This window comes from Engystomops pustulosus, chromosome 9 (genome assembly GCF_040894005.1).
Source record: "Engystomops pustulosus chromosome 9, aEngPut4.maternal, whole genome shotgun sequence".
NCBI lineage: Eukaryota > Metazoa > Chordata > Amphibia > Anura > Leptodactylidae > Engystomops > Engystomops pustulosus.
The window spans coordinates 66,514,735-66,530,417 of NC_092419.1; the positions used below are offsets into that span (position 1 = coordinate 66,514,735).

The 15,683-nt window shown below is 45.6% G+C and overlaps 55 pseudogenes; all 55 read right to left on the reverse strand.

The window, feature by feature from the left end:
* Positions 1-69: 69 nt before the first annotated feature.
* Positions 70-188, reverse strand: LOC140099380 (5S ribosomal RNA; annotated as a pseudogene).
* Positions 189-447: 259 nt separating this feature from the next.
* On the reverse strand, positions 448-566 carry LOC140095003 (5S ribosomal RNA; annotated as a pseudogene).
* Positions 567-636: 70 nt separating this feature from the next.
* Positions 637-755, reverse strand: LOC140099381 (5S ribosomal RNA; annotated as a pseudogene).
* A 251-nt stretch (positions 756-1,006) lies between these two features.
* On the reverse strand, positions 1,007-1,125 carry LOC140090632 (5S ribosomal RNA; annotated as a pseudogene).
* A 259-nt stretch (positions 1,126-1,384) lies between these two features.
* Positions 1,385-1,503, reverse strand: LOC140095004 (5S ribosomal RNA; annotated as a pseudogene).
* Positions 1,504-1,573: 70 nt separating this feature from the next.
* On the reverse strand, positions 1,574-1,692 carry LOC140083551 (5S ribosomal RNA; annotated as a pseudogene).
* A 251-nt stretch (positions 1,693-1,943) lies between these two features.
* LOC140080190 (5S ribosomal RNA) lies at positions 1,944-2,062 on the reverse strand (annotated as a pseudogene).
* A 259-nt stretch (positions 2,063-2,321) lies between these two features.
* On the reverse strand, positions 2,322-2,440 carry LOC140080191 (5S ribosomal RNA; annotated as a pseudogene).
* Positions 2,441-2,510: 70 nt separating this feature from the next.
* Positions 2,511-2,629, reverse strand: LOC140099383 (5S ribosomal RNA; annotated as a pseudogene).
* Positions 2,630-2,699: 70 nt separating this feature from the next.
* Positions 2,700-2,818, reverse strand: LOC140084194 (5S ribosomal RNA; annotated as a pseudogene).
* A 259-nt stretch (positions 2,819-3,077) lies between these two features.
* Positions 3,078-3,196, reverse strand: LOC140078642 (5S ribosomal RNA; annotated as a pseudogene).
* A 70-nt stretch (positions 3,197-3,266) lies between these two features.
* Positions 3,267-3,385, reverse strand: LOC140099384 (5S ribosomal RNA; annotated as a pseudogene).
* A 251-nt stretch (positions 3,386-3,636) lies between these two features.
* On the reverse strand, positions 3,637-3,755 carry LOC140085233 (5S ribosomal RNA; annotated as a pseudogene).
* A 70-nt stretch (positions 3,756-3,825) lies between these two features.
* On the reverse strand, positions 3,826-3,944 carry LOC140096311 (5S ribosomal RNA; annotated as a pseudogene).
* Positions 3,945-4,014: 70 nt separating this feature from the next.
* LOC140099385 (5S ribosomal RNA) lies at positions 4,015-4,133 on the reverse strand (annotated as a pseudogene).
* A 251-nt stretch (positions 4,134-4,384) lies between these two features.
* Positions 4,385-4,503, reverse strand: LOC140087799 (5S ribosomal RNA; annotated as a pseudogene).
* Positions 4,504-4,573: 70 nt separating this feature from the next.
* LOC140099386 (5S ribosomal RNA) lies at positions 4,574-4,692 on the reverse strand (annotated as a pseudogene).
* Positions 4,693-4,943: 251 nt separating this feature from the next.
* LOC140080193 (5S ribosomal RNA) lies at positions 4,944-5,062 on the reverse strand (annotated as a pseudogene).
* Positions 5,063-5,132: 70 nt separating this feature from the next.
* Positions 5,133-5,251, reverse strand: LOC140099387 (5S ribosomal RNA; annotated as a pseudogene).
* A 70-nt stretch (positions 5,252-5,321) lies between these two features.
* On the reverse strand, positions 5,322-5,440 carry LOC140084196 (5S ribosomal RNA; annotated as a pseudogene).
* A 259-nt stretch (positions 5,441-5,699) lies between these two features.
* On the reverse strand, positions 5,700-5,818 carry LOC140095255 (5S ribosomal RNA; annotated as a pseudogene).
* Positions 5,819-6,077: 259 nt separating this feature from the next.
* On the reverse strand, positions 6,078-6,196 carry LOC140089763 (5S ribosomal RNA; annotated as a pseudogene).
* Positions 6,197-6,266: 70 nt separating this feature from the next.
* Positions 6,267-6,385, reverse strand: LOC140080194 (5S ribosomal RNA; annotated as a pseudogene).
* Positions 6,386-6,455: 70 nt separating this feature from the next.
* LOC140091434 (5S ribosomal RNA) lies at positions 6,456-6,574 on the reverse strand (annotated as a pseudogene).
* A 70-nt stretch (positions 6,575-6,644) lies between these two features.
* LOC140099388 (5S ribosomal RNA) lies at positions 6,645-6,763 on the reverse strand (annotated as a pseudogene).
* A 70-nt stretch (positions 6,764-6,833) lies between these two features.
* LOC140082272 (5S ribosomal RNA) lies at positions 6,834-6,952 on the reverse strand (annotated as a pseudogene).
* Positions 6,953-7,203: 251 nt separating this feature from the next.
* On the reverse strand, positions 7,204-7,322 carry LOC140090633 (5S ribosomal RNA; annotated as a pseudogene).
* Positions 7,323-7,392: 70 nt separating this feature from the next.
* LOC140090634 (5S ribosomal RNA) lies at positions 7,393-7,511 on the reverse strand (annotated as a pseudogene).
* Positions 7,512-7,581: 70 nt separating this feature from the next.
* LOC140086067 (5S ribosomal RNA) lies at positions 7,582-7,700 on the reverse strand (annotated as a pseudogene).
* Positions 7,701-7,770: 70 nt separating this feature from the next.
* LOC140080195 (5S ribosomal RNA) lies at positions 7,771-7,889 on the reverse strand (annotated as a pseudogene).
* Positions 7,890-7,959: 70 nt separating this feature from the next.
* LOC140090636 (5S ribosomal RNA) lies at positions 7,960-8,078 on the reverse strand (annotated as a pseudogene).
* A 70-nt stretch (positions 8,079-8,148) lies between these two features.
* On the reverse strand, positions 8,149-8,267 carry LOC140099390 (5S ribosomal RNA; annotated as a pseudogene).
* A 613-nt stretch (positions 8,268-8,880) lies between these two features.
* Positions 8,881-8,999, reverse strand: LOC140080196 (5S ribosomal RNA; annotated as a pseudogene).
* A 70-nt stretch (positions 9,000-9,069) lies between these two features.
* On the reverse strand, positions 9,070-9,188 carry LOC140099391 (5S ribosomal RNA; annotated as a pseudogene).
* Positions 9,189-9,447: 259 nt separating this feature from the next.
* LOC140095007 (5S ribosomal RNA) lies at positions 9,448-9,566 on the reverse strand (annotated as a pseudogene).
* A 251-nt stretch (positions 9,567-9,817) lies between these two features.
* Positions 9,818-9,936, reverse strand: LOC140087546 (5S ribosomal RNA; annotated as a pseudogene).
* Positions 9,937-10,187: 251 nt separating this feature from the next.
* LOC140080197 (5S ribosomal RNA) lies at positions 10,188-10,306 on the reverse strand (annotated as a pseudogene).
* Positions 10,307-10,376: 70 nt separating this feature from the next.
* Positions 10,377-10,495, reverse strand: LOC140099392 (5S ribosomal RNA; annotated as a pseudogene).
* A 70-nt stretch (positions 10,496-10,565) lies between these two features.
* Positions 10,566-10,684, reverse strand: LOC140084197 (5S ribosomal RNA; annotated as a pseudogene).
* Positions 10,685-10,943: 259 nt separating this feature from the next.
* Positions 10,944-11,062, reverse strand: LOC140099393 (5S ribosomal RNA; annotated as a pseudogene).
* Positions 11,063-11,313: 251 nt separating this feature from the next.
* Positions 11,314-11,432, reverse strand: LOC140080198 (5S ribosomal RNA; annotated as a pseudogene).
* A 251-nt stretch (positions 11,433-11,683) lies between these two features.
* On the reverse strand, positions 11,684-11,802 carry LOC140080199 (5S ribosomal RNA; annotated as a pseudogene).
* Positions 11,803-11,872: 70 nt separating this feature from the next.
* Positions 11,873-11,991, reverse strand: LOC140099395 (5S ribosomal RNA; annotated as a pseudogene).
* A 70-nt stretch (positions 11,992-12,061) lies between these two features.
* On the reverse strand, positions 12,062-12,180 carry LOC140084198 (5S ribosomal RNA; annotated as a pseudogene).
* A 259-nt stretch (positions 12,181-12,439) lies between these two features.
* On the reverse strand, positions 12,440-12,558 carry LOC140084199 (5S ribosomal RNA; annotated as a pseudogene).
* Positions 12,559-12,628: 70 nt separating this feature from the next.
* LOC140087849 (5S ribosomal RNA) lies at positions 12,629-12,747 on the reverse strand (annotated as a pseudogene).
* A 251-nt stretch (positions 12,748-12,998) lies between these two features.
* Positions 12,999-13,117, reverse strand: LOC140080200 (5S ribosomal RNA; annotated as a pseudogene).
* Positions 13,118-13,368: 251 nt separating this feature from the next.
* On the reverse strand, positions 13,369-13,487 carry LOC140080201 (5S ribosomal RNA; annotated as a pseudogene).
* Positions 13,488-13,557: 70 nt separating this feature from the next.
* LOC140099396 (5S ribosomal RNA) lies at positions 13,558-13,676 on the reverse strand (annotated as a pseudogene).
* A 70-nt stretch (positions 13,677-13,746) lies between these two features.
* Positions 13,747-13,865, reverse strand: LOC140084200 (5S ribosomal RNA; annotated as a pseudogene).
* A 259-nt stretch (positions 13,866-14,124) lies between these two features.
* LOC140078643 (5S ribosomal RNA) lies at positions 14,125-14,243 on the reverse strand (annotated as a pseudogene).
* Positions 14,244-14,313: 70 nt separating this feature from the next.
* On the reverse strand, positions 14,314-14,432 carry LOC140099397 (5S ribosomal RNA; annotated as a pseudogene).
* A 251-nt stretch (positions 14,433-14,683) lies between these two features.
* LOC140085234 (5S ribosomal RNA) lies at positions 14,684-14,802 on the reverse strand (annotated as a pseudogene).
* Positions 14,803-14,872: 70 nt separating this feature from the next.
* Positions 14,873-14,991, reverse strand: LOC140096312 (5S ribosomal RNA; annotated as a pseudogene).
* A 251-nt stretch (positions 14,992-15,242) lies between these two features.
* On the reverse strand, positions 15,243-15,361 carry LOC140080202 (5S ribosomal RNA; annotated as a pseudogene).
* Positions 15,362-15,683: the final 322 nt, after the last annotated feature.

Here is a 15,683-nt window from a genome sequence, read left to right on the forward strand (position 1 = left end):
GCAGCTGCCTAATTTCTACTTTCTTTTACTATCTCATAGAGAAACTAACACAATTTTCAGGTTCAAAAAGGTCAACGGAACTTGGGATTCCCAGCCAGTCTCCCATGCTGGTACTTGCCAAGCCTTAAGCTGCATTGCTGCTGCGATCTGACGAGAGCAGGCACATTCAGCTTAGAATGGCCGTTGACAGCAGCTGTTCAGTTTGAACCTTCTTTTACTATCTCATAGAGAAACTAACACAATTTTCAGGTTCAAAAAGGTCAACGGAACTTAGGATTCGCAGGCAGTCTCCCATGCTGGTACTTGCCAAGCCTTAAGCTGCATCGCTGCTGTGATCCGACAAGAGCACGCACATTCAGCTTAGAATGGCCGTTGACAGCGGCTGTTCAATTTGAACCTTCTTTTACTATCTCATAGAGAAACTAACACAATTTTCAGGTTCAAAAAGGTCAACGGAACTTGGGATTCCCTGCCAGTCTCCCATGCTGGTACTTGCCAAGCCTTAAGCTGCATTGCTGCTGCTATCTGACGAGAGCAGGCACATTCAGCTTAGAATGGCCGTTGACAGCAGCTGTTCAATTTGAACCTTCTTTTACTATCTCATAGAGAAACTAACACAATTTTCAGGTTCAAAAAGGTCAACGGAACTTGGGATTCCCAGCCAGTCTCCCATGCTGGTACTTGCCAAGCCTTAAGCTGCATTGCTGCTGCGATCTGACGAGAGCAGGCACATTCAGCTTAGAATGGCCGTTGACAGCAGCTGTTCAGTTTGAACCTTCTTTTACTATCTCATAGAGAAACTAACACAATTTTCAGGTTCAAAAAGGTCAACGGAACTTGGGATTCCCAGCCAGTCTCCCATGCTGGTACTTGCCAAGCCTTAAGCTGCTGCGATCTGATGAGAGCAGGCACATTCAGCTTAGAATGGCCGTTGACAGCAGCTGTTCAATTTGAACCTTCTTTTACTATCTCATAGAGAAACTAACACAATTTTCAGGTTCAAAAAGGTCAACAGAACTTGGGATTTCCAGCCAGTCTCCCATGCTGGTACTTGCCAAGCCTTAAGCTGCATTGCTGCTGCGATCTGACGAGAGCAGGCACATTCAGCTTAGAATGGCCGTTGACAGCAGCTGTTCAGTTTGAACCTTCTTTTACTATCTCATAGAGAAACTAACACAATTTTCAGGTTCAAAAAGGTCAACGGAACTTAGAATTCGCAGGCAGTCTCCCATGCTGGTACTTGCCAAGCCTTAAGCTGCATCGCTGCTGTGATCCGACAAGAGCACGCACATTCAGCTTAGAATGGCCGTTGACAGCGGCTGTTCAATTTGAACCTTCTTTTACTATCTCATAGAGAAACTAACACAATTTTCAGGTTCAAAAAGGTCAACGGAACTTGGGATTCCCTGCCAGTCTCCCATGCTGGTACTTGCCAAGCCTTAAGCTGCATTGCTGCTGCTATCTGACGAGAGCAGGCACATTCAGCTTAGAATGGCCGTTGACAGCAGCTGTTCAATTTGAACCTTCTTTTACTATCTCATAGAGAAACTAACACAATTTTCAGGTTCAAAAAGGTCAACGGAACTTGGGATTCCCAGCCAGTCTCCCATGCTGGTACTTGCCAAGCCTTAAGCTGCATTTCTGCTGCGATCTGACGAGAGCAGGCACATTCAGCTTAGAATGGCCGTTGACAGCAGCTGTTCAGTTTGAACCTTCTTTTACTATCTCATAGAGAAACTAACACAATTTTCAGGTTCAAAAAGGTCAACGGAACTTGGGATTCCCAGCCAGTCTCCCATGCTGGTACTTGCCAAGCCTTAAGCTGCTGCGATCTGATGAGAGCAGGCACATTCAGCTTAGAATGGCCGTTGACAGCAGCTGTTCAATTTGAACCTTCTTTTACTATCTCATAGAGAAACTAACACAATTTTCAGGTTCAAAAAGGTCAACAGAACTTGGGATTCCCAGCCAGTCTCCCATGCTGGTACTTGCCAAGCCTTAAGCTGCATTGCTGCTGCGATCTGACGAGAGCAGGCACATTCAGCTTAGAATGGCCGTTGACAGCAGCTGTTCAGTTTGAACCTTCTTTTACTATCTCATAGAGAAACTAACACAATTTTCAGGTTCAAAAAGGTCAACGGAACTTGGGATTCGCAGCCAGTCTCCCATGCTGGTACTTGCCAAGCCTTAAGCTGCATCGCTGCTGTGATCCGACAAGAGCACGCACATTCAGCTTAGAATGGCCGTTGACAGCAGCTGTTCAATTTGAACCTTCTTTTACTATCTCATAGAGAAACTAACACAATTTTCAGGTTCAAAAAGGTCAACAGAACTTGGGATTCCCAGCCAGTCTCCCATGCTGGTACTTGCCAAGCCTTAAGCTGCATTGCTGCTGCGATCTGACGAGAGCAGGCACATTCAGCTTAGAATGGCCGTTGACAGCAGCTGCCTAATTTCTACTTTCTTTTACTATCTCATAGAGAAACTAACACAATTTTCAGGTTCAAAAAGGTCAACGGAACTTGGGATTCCCAGCCAGTCTCCCATGCTGGTACTTGCCAAGCCTTAAGCTGCATTGCTGCTGCGATCTGACGAGAGCAGGCACATTCAGCTTAGAATGGCCGTTGACAGCAGCTGTTCAATTTGAACCTTCTTTTACTATCTCATAGAGAAACTAACACAATTTTCAGGTTCAAAAAGGTCAACGGAACTTGGGATTCCCAGCCAGTCTCCCATGCTGGTACTTGCCAAGCCTTAAGCTGCATTGATGCTGCGATCTGACGAGAGCAGGCACATTCAGCTTAGAATGGCCGTTGACAGCCGCTGTTCAGTTTGAACCTTCTTTTACTATCCCATAGAGAAACTAACACAATTTTCAGGTTCAAAAAGGTCAACGGAACTTGGGATTCGCAGCCAGTCTCCCATGCTGGTACTTGCCAAGCCTTAAGCTGCATCGCTGCTGTGATCCGACAAGAGCACGCACATTCAGCTTAGAATGGCCGTTGACAGCAGCTGTTCAATTTGAACCTTCTTTTACTATCTCATAGAGAAACTAACACAATTTTCAGGTTCAAAAAGGTCAACAGAACTTGGAATTCCCAGCCAGTCTCCCATGCTGGTACTTGCCAAGCCTTAAGCTGCATTGCTGCTGCGATCTGACGAGAGCAGGCACATTCAGCTTAGAATGGCTGTTGACAGCAGCTGTTCAATTTGAACCTTCTTTTACTATCTCATAGAGAAACTAACACAATTTTCAGGTTCAAAAAGGTCAACGGAACTTGGGATTCCCAGCCAGTCTCCCATGCTGGTACTTGCCAAGCCTTAAGCTGCATTGCTGCTGCGATCTGACGAGAGCAGGCACATTCAGCTTAGAATGGCCGTTGACAGCAGCTGTTCAGTTTGAACCTTCTTTTACTATCTCATAGAGAAACTAACACAATTTTCAGGTTCAAAAAGGTCAACGGAACTTGGGATTCCCAGCCAGTCTCCCATGCTGGTACTTGCCAAGCCTTAAGCTGCTGCGATCTGACGAGAGCAGGCACATTCAGCTTAGAATGGCCGTTGACAGCAGCTGTTCATTTTGAACCTTCTTTTACTATCTCATAGAGAAACTAACACAATTTTCAGGTTCAAAAAGGTCAACAGAACTTGGGATTCCCAGCCAGTATCCCATGCTGGTACTTGCCAAGCCTTAAGCTGCATTGCTGCTGCGATCTGACGAGAGCAGGCACATTCAGCTTAGAATGGCCGTTGACAGCAGCTGCCTAATTTCTACTTTCTTTTACTATCTCATAGAGAAACTAACACAATTTTCAGGTTCAAAAAGGTCAACGGAACTTGGGATTCCCAGCCAGTCTCCCATGCTGGTACTTGCCAAACCTTAAGCTGCATTGCTGCTGCTATCTGACGAGAGCAGGCACATTCAGCTTAGAATGGCCGTTGACAGCAGCTGTTCAATTTGAACCTTCTTTTACTATCTCATAGAGAAACTAACACAATTTTCAGGTTCAAAAAGGTCAACGGAACTTGGGATTCCCAGCCAGTCTCCCATGCTGGTACTTGCCAAGCCTTAAGCTGCATTGCTGCTGCGATCTGACGAGAGCAGGCACATTCAGCTTAGAATGGCCGTTGACAGCAGCTGTTCAGTTTGAACCTTCTTTTACTATCTCATAGAGAAACTAACACAATTTTCAGGTTCAAAAAGGTCAACGGAACTTGGGATTCCCAGCCAGTCTCCCATGCTGGTACTTGCCAAGCCTTAAGCTGCTGCGATCTGATGAGAGCAGGCACATTCAGCTTAGAATGGCCGTTGACAGCAGCTGTTCAATTTGAACCTTCTTTTACTATCTCATAGAGAAACTAACACAATTTTCAGGTTCAAAAAGGTCAACAGAACATGGGATTCCCAGCCAGTCTCCCATGCTGGTACTTGCCAAGCCTTAAGCTGCATTGCTGCTGCGATCTGACGAGAGCAGGCACATTCAGCTTAGAATGGCCGTTGACAGCAGCTGCCTAATTTCAACTTTCTTTTACTATCTCATAGAGAAACTAACACAATTTTCAGGTTCAAAAAGGTCAACGGAACTTGGGATTCCCAGCCAGTCTCCCATGCTGGTACTTGCCAAGCCTTAAGCTGCATTGCTGCTGCGATCTGACGAGAGCAGGCACATTCAGCTTAGAATGGCCGTTGACAGCAGCTGTTCAGTTTGAACCTTCTTTTACTATCTCATAGAGAAACTAACACAATTTTCAGGTTCAAAAAGGTCAACGGAACTTGGGATTCCCAGCCAGTCTCCCATGCTGGTACTTGCCAAGCCTTAATCTGCTGCGATCTGATGAGAGCAGGCACATTCAGCTTAGAATGGCCGTTGACAGCAGCTGTTCAATTTGAACCTTCTTTTACTATCTCATAGAGAAACTAACACAATTTTCAGGTTCAAAAAGGTCAACAGAACTTGGGATTCCCAGCCAGTCTCCCATGCTGGTACTTGCCAAGCCTTAAGCTGCATTGCTGCTGCGATCTGACGAGAGCAGGCACATTCAGCTTAGAATGGCCGTTGACAGCAGCTGCCTAATTTCTACTTTCTTTTACTATCTCATAGAGAAACTAACACAATTTTCAGGTTCAAAAAGGTCAACGGAACTTGGGATTCCCAGCCAGTCTCCCATGCTGGTACTTGCCAAGCCTTAAGCTGCATTGCTGCTGCGATCTGACGAGAGCAGGCACATTCAGCTTAGAATGGCCGTTGACAGCAGCTGTTCAATTTGAACCTTCTTTTACTATCTCATAGAGAAACTAACACAATTTTCAGGTTCAAAAAGGTCAACGGAACTTGGGATTCCCAGCCAGTCTCCCATGCTGGTACTTGCCAAGCCTTAAGCTGCATTGATGCTGCGATCTGACGAGAGCAGGCACATTCAGCTTAGAATGGCCGTTGACAGCAGCTGTTCAGTTTGAACCTTCTTTTACTATCTCATAGAGAAACTAACACAATTTTCAGGTTCAAAAAGGTCAACGGAACTTGGGATTCGCAGCCAGTCTCCCATGATGGTACTTGCCAAGCCTTAAGCTGCATCGCTGCTGCGATCTGACAAGAGCACACACATTCAGCTTAGAAAGGCCGTTGACAGCAGCTGTTCAATTTGAACCTTCTTTTACTATCTCATAGAGAAACTAACACAATTTTCAGGTTCAAAAAGGTCAACGGAACTTGGGATTCCCAGCCAGTCTCCCATGCTGGTACTTGCCAAGCCTTAAGCTGCATTGATGCTGCGATCTGACGAGAGCAGGCACATTCAGCTTAGAATGGCTGTTGACAGCAGCTGTTCAGTTTGAACCTTCTTTTACTATCTCATAGAGAAACTAACACAATTTTCAGGTTCAAAAAGGTCAACGGAACTTGGGATTCGCAGCCAGTCTCCCATGCTGGTACTTGCCAAGCCTTAAGCTGCATCGCTGCTGTGATCCGACAAGAGCACGCACATTCAGCTTAGAATGGCTGTTGACAGCAGCCGTTCAATTTGAACCTTCTTTTACTATCTCATAGAGAAACTAACACAATTTTCAGGTTCAAAAAGGTCAACGGAACTTGGGATTCCCAGCCAGTCTCCCATGCTGGTACTTGCCAAGCCTTAAGCTGCATTGCTGCTGCTATCTGACGAGAGCAGGCACATTCAGCTTAGAATGGCCGTTGACAGCAGCTGTTCAATTTGAACCTTCTTTTACTATCTCATAGAGAAACTAACACAATTTTCAGGTTCAAAAAGGTCAACAGAACTTGGGATTCCCAGCCAGTCTCCCATGCTGGTACTTGCCAAGCCTTAAGCTGCATTGCTGCTGCGATCTGACGAGAGCAGGCACATTCAGCTTAGAATGGCCGTTGACAGCAGCTGTTCAATTTGAACCTTCTTTTACTATCTCATAGAGAAACTAACACAATTTTCAGGTTCAAAAAGGTCAACGGAACTTGGGATTCCCAGCCAGTCTCCCATGCTGTTACTTGCCAAGCCTTAAGCTGCATTGCTGCTGCGATCTGACGAGAGCAGGCACATTCAGCTTAGAATGGCCGTTGACAGCAGCTGTTCAATTTGAACCTTCTTTTACCATCTTTGACAGAGAAACTAACAATTTTCAGGTTCAAAAAGGTCAACGGAACTTGGGATTCCCAGCCAGTCTCCCATGCTGGTACTTGCCAAGCCTTAAGCTGCATTGCTGCTGCGATCTGACGAGAGCAGGCACATTCAGCTTAGAATGGCCGTTGACAGCAGCTGTTCAATTTGAACCTTCTTTTACTATCTCATAGAGAAACTAACACAATTTTCAGGTTCAAAAAGGTCAACGGAACTTGGGATTCCCAGCCAGTCTCCCATGCTGGTACTTGCCAAGCCTTAAGCTACATTGCTGCTGCGATCTGATGAGAGCAGGCACATTCAGCTTAGAATGGCCGTTGACAGCAGCTGTTCAATTTGAACCTTCTTTTACTATCTCATAGAGAAACTAACACAATTTTCAGGTTCAAAAAGGTCAACGGAACTTGGGATTCCCAGCCAGTCTCCCATGGTGGTACTTGCCAAGCCTTAAGCTGCTGCGATCTGACGAGAGCAGGCACATTCAGCTTAGAATGGCCATTGACAGCAGCTGTTCAATTTGAACTTTCTTTTACTATCTCATAGAAAAACTAACACAATTTTCAGATTCAAAAAGGTCAACAGAACTTGGGATTTCCAGCCAGTCTCCCATGCTGGTACTTGCCAAGCCTTAAGCTGCATTGCTGCTGCGATCTGACGAGAGCAGGCACATTCAGCTTAGAATGGCCGTTGACAGCAGCTGTTCAATTTGAACTTTCTTTTACTATCTCATAGAAAAACTAACACAATTTTCAGATTCAAAAAGGTCAACAGAACTTGGGATTTCCAGCCAGTCTCCCATGCTGGTACTTGCCAAGCCTTAAGCTGCATTGCTGCTGCGATCTGACGAGAGCAGGCACATTCAGCTTAGAATGGCCGTTGACAGCAGCTGTTCAATTTGAACCTTCTTTTACTATGCCATAGAGAAACTAACACAATTTTCAGGTTCAAAAAGGTCAACGGAACTTGGGATTCCCAGCCAGTCTCCCATGCTGGTACTTGCCAAGCCTTAAGCTGCATTGTTGCTGCGATCTGACGAGAGCAGGCACATTCAGCTTAGAATGGCCGTTGACAGCAGCTGTTCAATTTGAACCTTCTTTTACTATCTCATAGAGAAACTAACACAATTTTCAGGTTCAAAAAGGTCAACAGAACTTGGGATTCCCAGCCAGTCTCCCATGCTGGTACTTGCCAAGCCTTAAGCTGCATTGCTGCTGCGATCTGACGAGAGCAGGCACATTCAGCTTAGAATGGCCGTTGACAGCAGCTGTTCAATTTGAACTTTCTTTTACTATCTCATAGAAAAACTAACACAATTTTCAGATTCAAAAAGGTCAACAGAACTTGGGATTTCCAGCCAGTCTCCCATGCTGGTACTTGCCAAGCCTTAAGCTGCATTGCTGCTGCGATCTGACGAGAGCAGGCACATTCAGCTTAGAATGGCCGTTGACAGCAGCTGTTCAATTTGAACCTTCTTTTACTATCCCATAGAGAAACTAACACAATTTTCAGGTTCAAAAAGGTCAACGGAACTTGGGATTCCCAGCCAGTCTCCCATGCTGGTACTTGCCAAGCCTTAAGCTGCATTGCTGCTGCGATCTGACGAGAGCAGGCACATTCAGCTTAGAATGGCCGTTGACAGCAGCTGTTCAATTTGAACCTTCTTTTACTATCTCATAGAGAAACTAACACAATTTTCAGGTTCAAAAAGGTCAACGGAACTTGGGATTCCCAGCCAGTCTCCCATGCTGGTACTTGCCAAGCCTTAAGCTGCTGCGATCTGACGAGAGCAGGCACATTCAGCTTAGAATGGCTGTTGACAGCAGCTGTTCAATTTGAACCTTCTTTTACTATCTCATAGAGAAACTAACACAATTTTCAGGTTCAAAAAGGTCAACGGAACTTGGGATTCCCAGCCAGTCTCCCATGCTGGTACTTGCCAAGCCTTAAGCTGCTGCGATCTGACGAGAGCAGGCACATTCAGCTTAGAATGGCTGTTGACAGCAGCTGTTCAATTTGAACCTTCTTTTACTATCTCATAGAGAAACTAACACAATTTTCAGGTTCAAAAAGGTCAACGGAACTTGGGATTCCCAGCCAGTCTCCCATGCTGGTACTTGCCAAGCCTTAAGCTGCTGCGATCTGATGAGAGCAGGCACATTCAGCTTAGAATGGCCGTTGACAGCAGCTGTTCAATTTGAACCTTCTTTTACTATCTCATAGAGAAACTAACACAATTTTCAGGTTCAAAAAGGTCAACAGAACTTGGGATTCCCAGCCAGTCTCCCATGCTGGTACTTGCCAAGCCTTAAGCTGCATTGCTGCTGCGATCTGACGAGAGCAGGCACATTCAGCTTAGAATGGCCGTTGACAGCAGCTGCCTAATTTCTACTTTCTTTTACTATCTCATAGAGAAACTAACACAATTTTCAGGTTCAAAAAGGTCAACGGAACTTGGGATTCCCAGCCAGTCTCCCATGCTGGTACTTGCCAAGCCTTAAGCTGCATTGCTGCTGCGATCTGACGAGAGCAGGCACATTCAGCTTAGAATGGCCGTTGACAGCAGCTGTTCAGTTTGAACCTTCTTTTACTATCTCATAGAGAAACTAACACAATTTTCAGGTTCAAAAAGGTCAACGGAACTTAGGATTCGCAGGCAGTCTCCCATGCTGGTACTTGCCAAGCCTTAAGCTGCATCGCTGCTGTGATCCGACAAGAGCACGCACATTCAGCTTAGAATGGCCGTTGACAGCGGCTGTTCAATTTGAACCTTCTTTTACTATCTCATAGAGAAACTAACACAATTTTCAGGTTCAAAAAGGTCAACGGAACTTGGGATTCCCTGCCAGTCTCCCATGCTGGTACTTGCCAAGCCTTAAGCTGCATTGCTGCTGCTATCTGACGAGAGCAGGCACATTCAGCTTAGAATGGCCGTTGACAGCAGCTGTTCAGTTTGAACCTTCTTTTACTATCTCATAGAGAAACTAACACAATTTTCAGGTTCAAAAAGGTCAACGGAACTTGGGATTCCCAGCCAGTCTCCCATGCTGGTACTTGCCAAGCCTTAAGCTGCTGCGATCTGATGAGAGCAGGCACATTCAGCTTAGAATGGCCGTTGACAGCAGCTGTTCAATTTGAACCTTCTTTTACTATCTCATAGAGAAACTAACACAATTTTCAGGTTCAAAAAGGTCAACAGAACTTGGGATTCCCAGCCAGTCTACCATGCTGGTACTTGCCAAGCCTTAAGCTGCATTGCTGCTGCGATCTGACGAGAGCAGGCACATTCAGCTTAGAATGGCCGTTGACAGCAGCTGTTCAGTTTGAACCTTCTTTTACTATCTCATAGAGAAACTAACACAATTTTCAGGTTCAAAAAGGTCAACGGAACTTGGGATTCCCAGTCAGTCTCCCATGCTGGTACTTGCCAAGCCTTAATCTGCTGCGATCTGATGAGAGCAGGCACATTCAGCTTAGAATGGCCGTTGACAGCAGCTGTTCAATTTGAACCTTCTTTTACTATCTCATAGAGAAACTAACACAATTTTCAGGTTCAAAAAGGTCAACAGAACTTGGGATTCCCAGCCAGTCTCCCATGCTGGTACTTGCCAAGCCTTAAGCTGCATTGCTGCTGCGATCTGACGAGAGCAGGCACATTCAGCTTAGAATGGCCGTTGACAGCAGCTGCCTAATTTCTACTTTCTTTTACTATCTCATAGAGAAACTAACACAATTTTCAGGTTCAAAAAGGTCAACGGAACTTGGGATTCCCAGCCAGTCTCCCATGCTGGTACTTGCCAAGCCTTAAGCTGCATTGCTGCTGCGATCTGACGAGAGCAGGCACATTCAGCTTAGAATGGCCGTTGACAGCAGCTGTTCAATTTGAACCTTCTTTTACTATCTCATAGAGAAACTAACACAATTTTCAGGTTCAAAAAGGTCAACGGAACTTGGGATTCCCAGCCAGTCTCCCATGCTGGTACTTGCCAAGCCTTAAGCTGCATTGATGCTGCGATCTGACGAGAGCAGGCACATTCAGCTTAGAATGGCCGTTGACAGCAGCTGTTCAGTTTGAACCTTCTTTTACTATCTCATAGAGAAACTAACACAATTTTCAGGTTCAAAAAGGTCAACGGAACTTGGGATTCGCAGCCAGTCTCCCATGCTGGTACTTGCCAAGCCTTAAGCTGCATCGCTGCTGTGATCCGACAAGAGCACGCACATTCAGCTTAGAATGGCCGTTGACAGCAGCTGTTCAATTTGAACCTTCTTTTACTATCTCATAGAGAAACTAACACAATTTTCAGGTTCAAAAAGGTCAACGGAACTTGGGATTCCCAGCCAGTCTCCCATGCTGGTACTTGCCAAGCCTTAAGCTGCATTGCTGCTGCGATCTGACGAGAGCAGGCACATTCAGCTTAGAATGGCCGTTGACAGCAGCTGTTCAGTTTGAACCTTCTTTTACTATCTCATAGAGAAACTAACACAATTTTCAGGTTCAAAAAGGTCAACGGAACTTGGGATTCCCAGCCAGTCTCCCATGCTGGTACTTGCCAAGCCTTAAGCTGCTGCGATCTGATGAGAGCAGGCACATTCAGCTTAGAATGGCCGTTGACAGCAGCTGTTCAATTTGAACCTTCTTTTACTATCTCATAGAGAAACTAACACAATTTTCAGGTTCAAAAAGGTCAACAGAACTTGGGATTCCCAGCCAGTCTCCCATGCTGGTACTTGCCAAGCCTTAAGCTGCATTGCTGCTGCGATCTGACGAGAGCAGGCACATTCAGCTTAGAATGGCCGTTGACAGCAGCTGTTCAGTTTGAACCTTCTTTTACTATCTCATAGAGAAACTAACACAATTTTCAGGTTCAAAAAGGTCAACGGAACTTGGGATTCCCAGTCAGTCTCCCATGCTGGTACTTGCCAAGCCTTAATCTGCTGCGATCTGATGAGAGCAGGCACATTCAGCTTAGAATGGCCGTTGACAGCAGCTGTTCAATTTGAACCTTCTTTTACTATCTCATAGAGAAACTAACACAATTTTCAGGTTCAAAAAGGTCAACAGAACTTGGGATTCCCAGCCAGTCTCCCATGCTGGTACTTGCCAAGCCTTAAGCTGCATTGCTGCTGCGATCTGACGAGAGCAGGCACATTCAGCTTAGAATGGCCGTTGACAGCAGCTGCCTAATTTCTACTTTCTTTTACTATCTCATAGAGAAACTAACACAATTTTCAGGTTCAAAAAGGTCAACGGAACTTGGGATTCCCAGCCAGTCTCCCATGCTGGTACTTGCCAAGCCTTAAGCTGCATTGCTGCTGCGATCTGACGAGAGCAGGCACATTCAGCTTAGAATGGCCGTTGACAGCAGCTGTTCAATTTGAACCTTCTTTTACTATCTCATAGAGAAACTAACACAATTTTCAGGTTCAAAAAGGTCAACGGAACTTGGGATTCCCAGCCAGTCTCCCATGCTGGTACTTGCCAAGCCTTAAGCTGCATTGATGCTGCGATCTGACGAGAGCAGGCACATTCAGCTTAGAATGGCCGTTGACAGCAGCTGTTCAGTTTGAACCTTCTTTTACTATCTCATAGAGAAACTAACACAATTTTCAGGTTCAAAAAGGTCAACGGAACTTGGGATTCGCAGCCAGTCTCCCATGCTGGTACTTGCCAAGCCTTAAGCTGCATCGCTGCTGTGATCCGACAAGAGCACGCACATTCAGCTTAGAATGGCCGTTGACAGCAGCTGTTCAATTTGAACCTTCCTTTACTATCTCATAGAGAAACTAACACAATTTTCAGGTTCAAAAAGGTCAACGGAACTTGGGATTCCCAGCCAGTCTCCCATGCTGGTACTTGCCAAGCCTTAAGCTGCATTGATGCTGCGATCTGACGAGAGCAGGCACATTCAGCTTAGAATGGCCGTTGACAGCAGCTGTTCAATTTGAACCTTCTTTTACTATCTCATAGAGAAACTAACACAATTTTCAGGTTCAAAAAGGTCAACAGAACTTGGAATTCCCAGCCAGTCTCCCATGCTTGTACTTGCCAAGCCTTAAGCTGCATTGCTGCTGCGATCTGACGAGAGCAGGCACATTCAGCTTAGAATGGCTGTTGACAGCAGCTCTTCAATTTGAACCTTCTTTTACTATCTCATAGAGAAACTAACACAATTTTCAGGTTCAAAAAGGTCAACGGAACTTGGGATTCCCAGCCAGTCTCCCATGCTGGTACTTGCCAAGCCTTAAGCTGCTGCGATCTGACGAGAGCAGGCACATTCAGCTTAGAATGGCCGTTGACAGCAGCTGTTCAATTTGAACCTTCTTTTACTATCTCATAGAGAAACTAACACAATTTTCAGGTTCAAAAAGGTCAACAGAACTTGGGATTCCCAGCCAGTCTCCCATGCTGGTACTTGCCAAGCCTTAAGCTGCATTGCTGCTGCGATCTGACGAGAGCAGGCACATTCAGCTTAGAATGGCCGTTGACAGCAGCTGTTCAGTTTGAACCTTCTTTTACTATCTCATAGAGAAACTAACACAATTTTCAGGTTCAAAAAGGTCAACGGAACTTGGGATTCCCAGTCAGTCTCCCATGCTGGTACTTGCCAAGCCTTAATCTGCTGCGATCTGATGAGAGCAGGCACATTCAGCTTAGAATGGCCGTTGACAGCAGCTGTTCAATTTGAACCTTCTTTTACTATCTCATAGAGAAACTAACACAATTTTCAGGTTCAAAAAGGTCAACAGAACTTGGGATTCCCAGCCAGTCTCCCATGCTGGTACTTGCCAAGCCTTAAGCTGCATTGCTGCTGCGATCTGACGAGAGCAGGCACATTCAGCTTAGAATGGCCGTTGACAGCAGCTGCCTAATTTCTACTTTCTTTTACTATCTCATAGAGAAACTAACACAATTTTCAGGTTCAAAAAGGTCAACGGAACTTGGGATTCCCAGCCAGTCTCCCATGCTGGTACTTGCCAAGCCTTAAGCTGCATTGCTGCTGCGATCTGACGAGAGCAGGCACATTCAGCTTAGAATGGCCGTTGACAGCAGCTGTTCAATTTGAACCTTCTTTTACTATCTCATAGAGAAACTAACACAATTTTCAGGTTCAAAAAGGTCAACGGAACTTGGGATTCCCAGCCAGTCTCCCATGCTGGTACTTGCCAAGCCTTAAGCTGCATTGATGCTGCGATCTGACGAGAGCAGGCACATTCAGCTTAGAATGGCCGTTGACAGCCGCTGTTCAGTTTGAACCTTCTTTTACTATCCCATAGAGAAACTAACACAATTTTCAGGTTCAAAAAGGTCAACGGAACTTGGGATTCGCAGCCAGTCTCCCATGCTGGTACTTGCCAAGCCTTAAGCTGCATCGCTGCTGTGATCCGACAAGAGCACGCACATTCAGCTTAGAATGGCCGTTGACAGCAGCTGTTCAATTTGAACCTTCTTTTACTATCTCATAGAGAAACTAACACAATTTTCAGGTTCAAAAAGGTCAACAGAACTTGGAATTCCCAGCCAGTCTCCCATGCTGGTACTTGCCAAGCCTTAAGCTGCATTGCTGCTGCGATCTGACGAGAGCAGGCACATTCAGCTTAGAATGGCTGTTGACAGCAGCTGTTCAATTTGAACCTTCTTTTACTATCTCATAGAGAAACTAACACAATTTTCAGGTTCAAAAAGGTCAACGGAACTTGGGATTCCCAGCCAGTCTCCCATGCTGGTACTTGCCAAGCCTTAAGCTGCATTGCTGCTGCGATCTGACGAGAGCAGGCACATTCAGCTTAGAATGGCCGTTGACAGCAGCTGTTCAGTTTGAACCTTCTTTTACTATCTCATAGAGAAACTAACACAATTTTCAGGTTCAAAAAGGTCAACGGAACTTGGGATTCCCAGCCAGTCTCCCATGCTGGTACTTGCCAAGCCTTAAGCTGCTGCGATCTGACGAGAGCAGGCACATTCAGCTTAGAATGGCCGTTGACAGCAGCTGTTCATTTTGAACCTTCTTTTACTATCTCATAGAGAAACTAACACAATTTTCAGGTTCAAAAAGGTCAACAGAACTTGGGATTCCCAGCCAGTATCCCATGCTGGTACTTGCCAAGCCTTAAGCTGCATTGCTGCTGCGATCTGACGAGAGCAGGCACATTCAGCTTAGAATGGCCGTTGACAGCAGCTGCCTAATTTCTACTTTCTTTTACTATCTCATAGAGAAACTAACGCAATTTTCAGGTTCAAAAAGGTCAACGGAACTTGGGATTCCCAGCCAGTCTCCCATGCTGGTACTTGCCAAACCTTAAGCTGCATTGCTGCTGCTATCTGACGAGAGCAGGCACATTCAGCTTAGAATGGCCGTTGACAGCAGCTGTTCAATTTGAACCTTCTTTTACTATCTCATAGAGAAACTAACACAATTTTCAGGTTCAAAAAGGTCAACGGAACTTGGGATTCCCAGCCAGTCTCCCATGCTGGTACTTGCCAAGCCTTAAGCTGCTGCGATCTGATGAGAGCAGGCACATTCAGCTTAGAATGGCCGTTGACAGCAGCTGTTCAATTTGAACCTTCTTTTACTATCTCATAGAGAAACTAACACAATTTTCAGGTTCAAAAAGGTCAACAGAACTTGGGATTCCCAGCCAGTCTCCCATGCTGGTACTTGCCAAGCCTTAAGCTGCATTGCTGCTGCGATCTGACGAGAGCAGGCACATTCAGCTTAGAATGGCCGTTGACAGCAGCTGTTCAGTTTGAACCTTCTTTTACTATCTCATAGAGAAACTAACACAATTTTCAGGTTCAAAAAGGTCAACGGAACTTGGGATTCCCAGTCAGTCTCCCATGCTGGTACTTGCCAAGCCTTAATCTGCTGCGATCTGATGAGAGCAGGCACATTCAGCTTAGAATGGCCGTTGACAGCAGCTGTTCAATTTGAACCTTCTTTTACTATCTCATAGAGAAACTAACACAATTTTCAGGTTCAAAAAGGTCAACAGAACTTGGGATTCCCAGCCAGTCTCCCATGCTGGTACTTGCCAAGCCTTAAGCTGCATTGCTG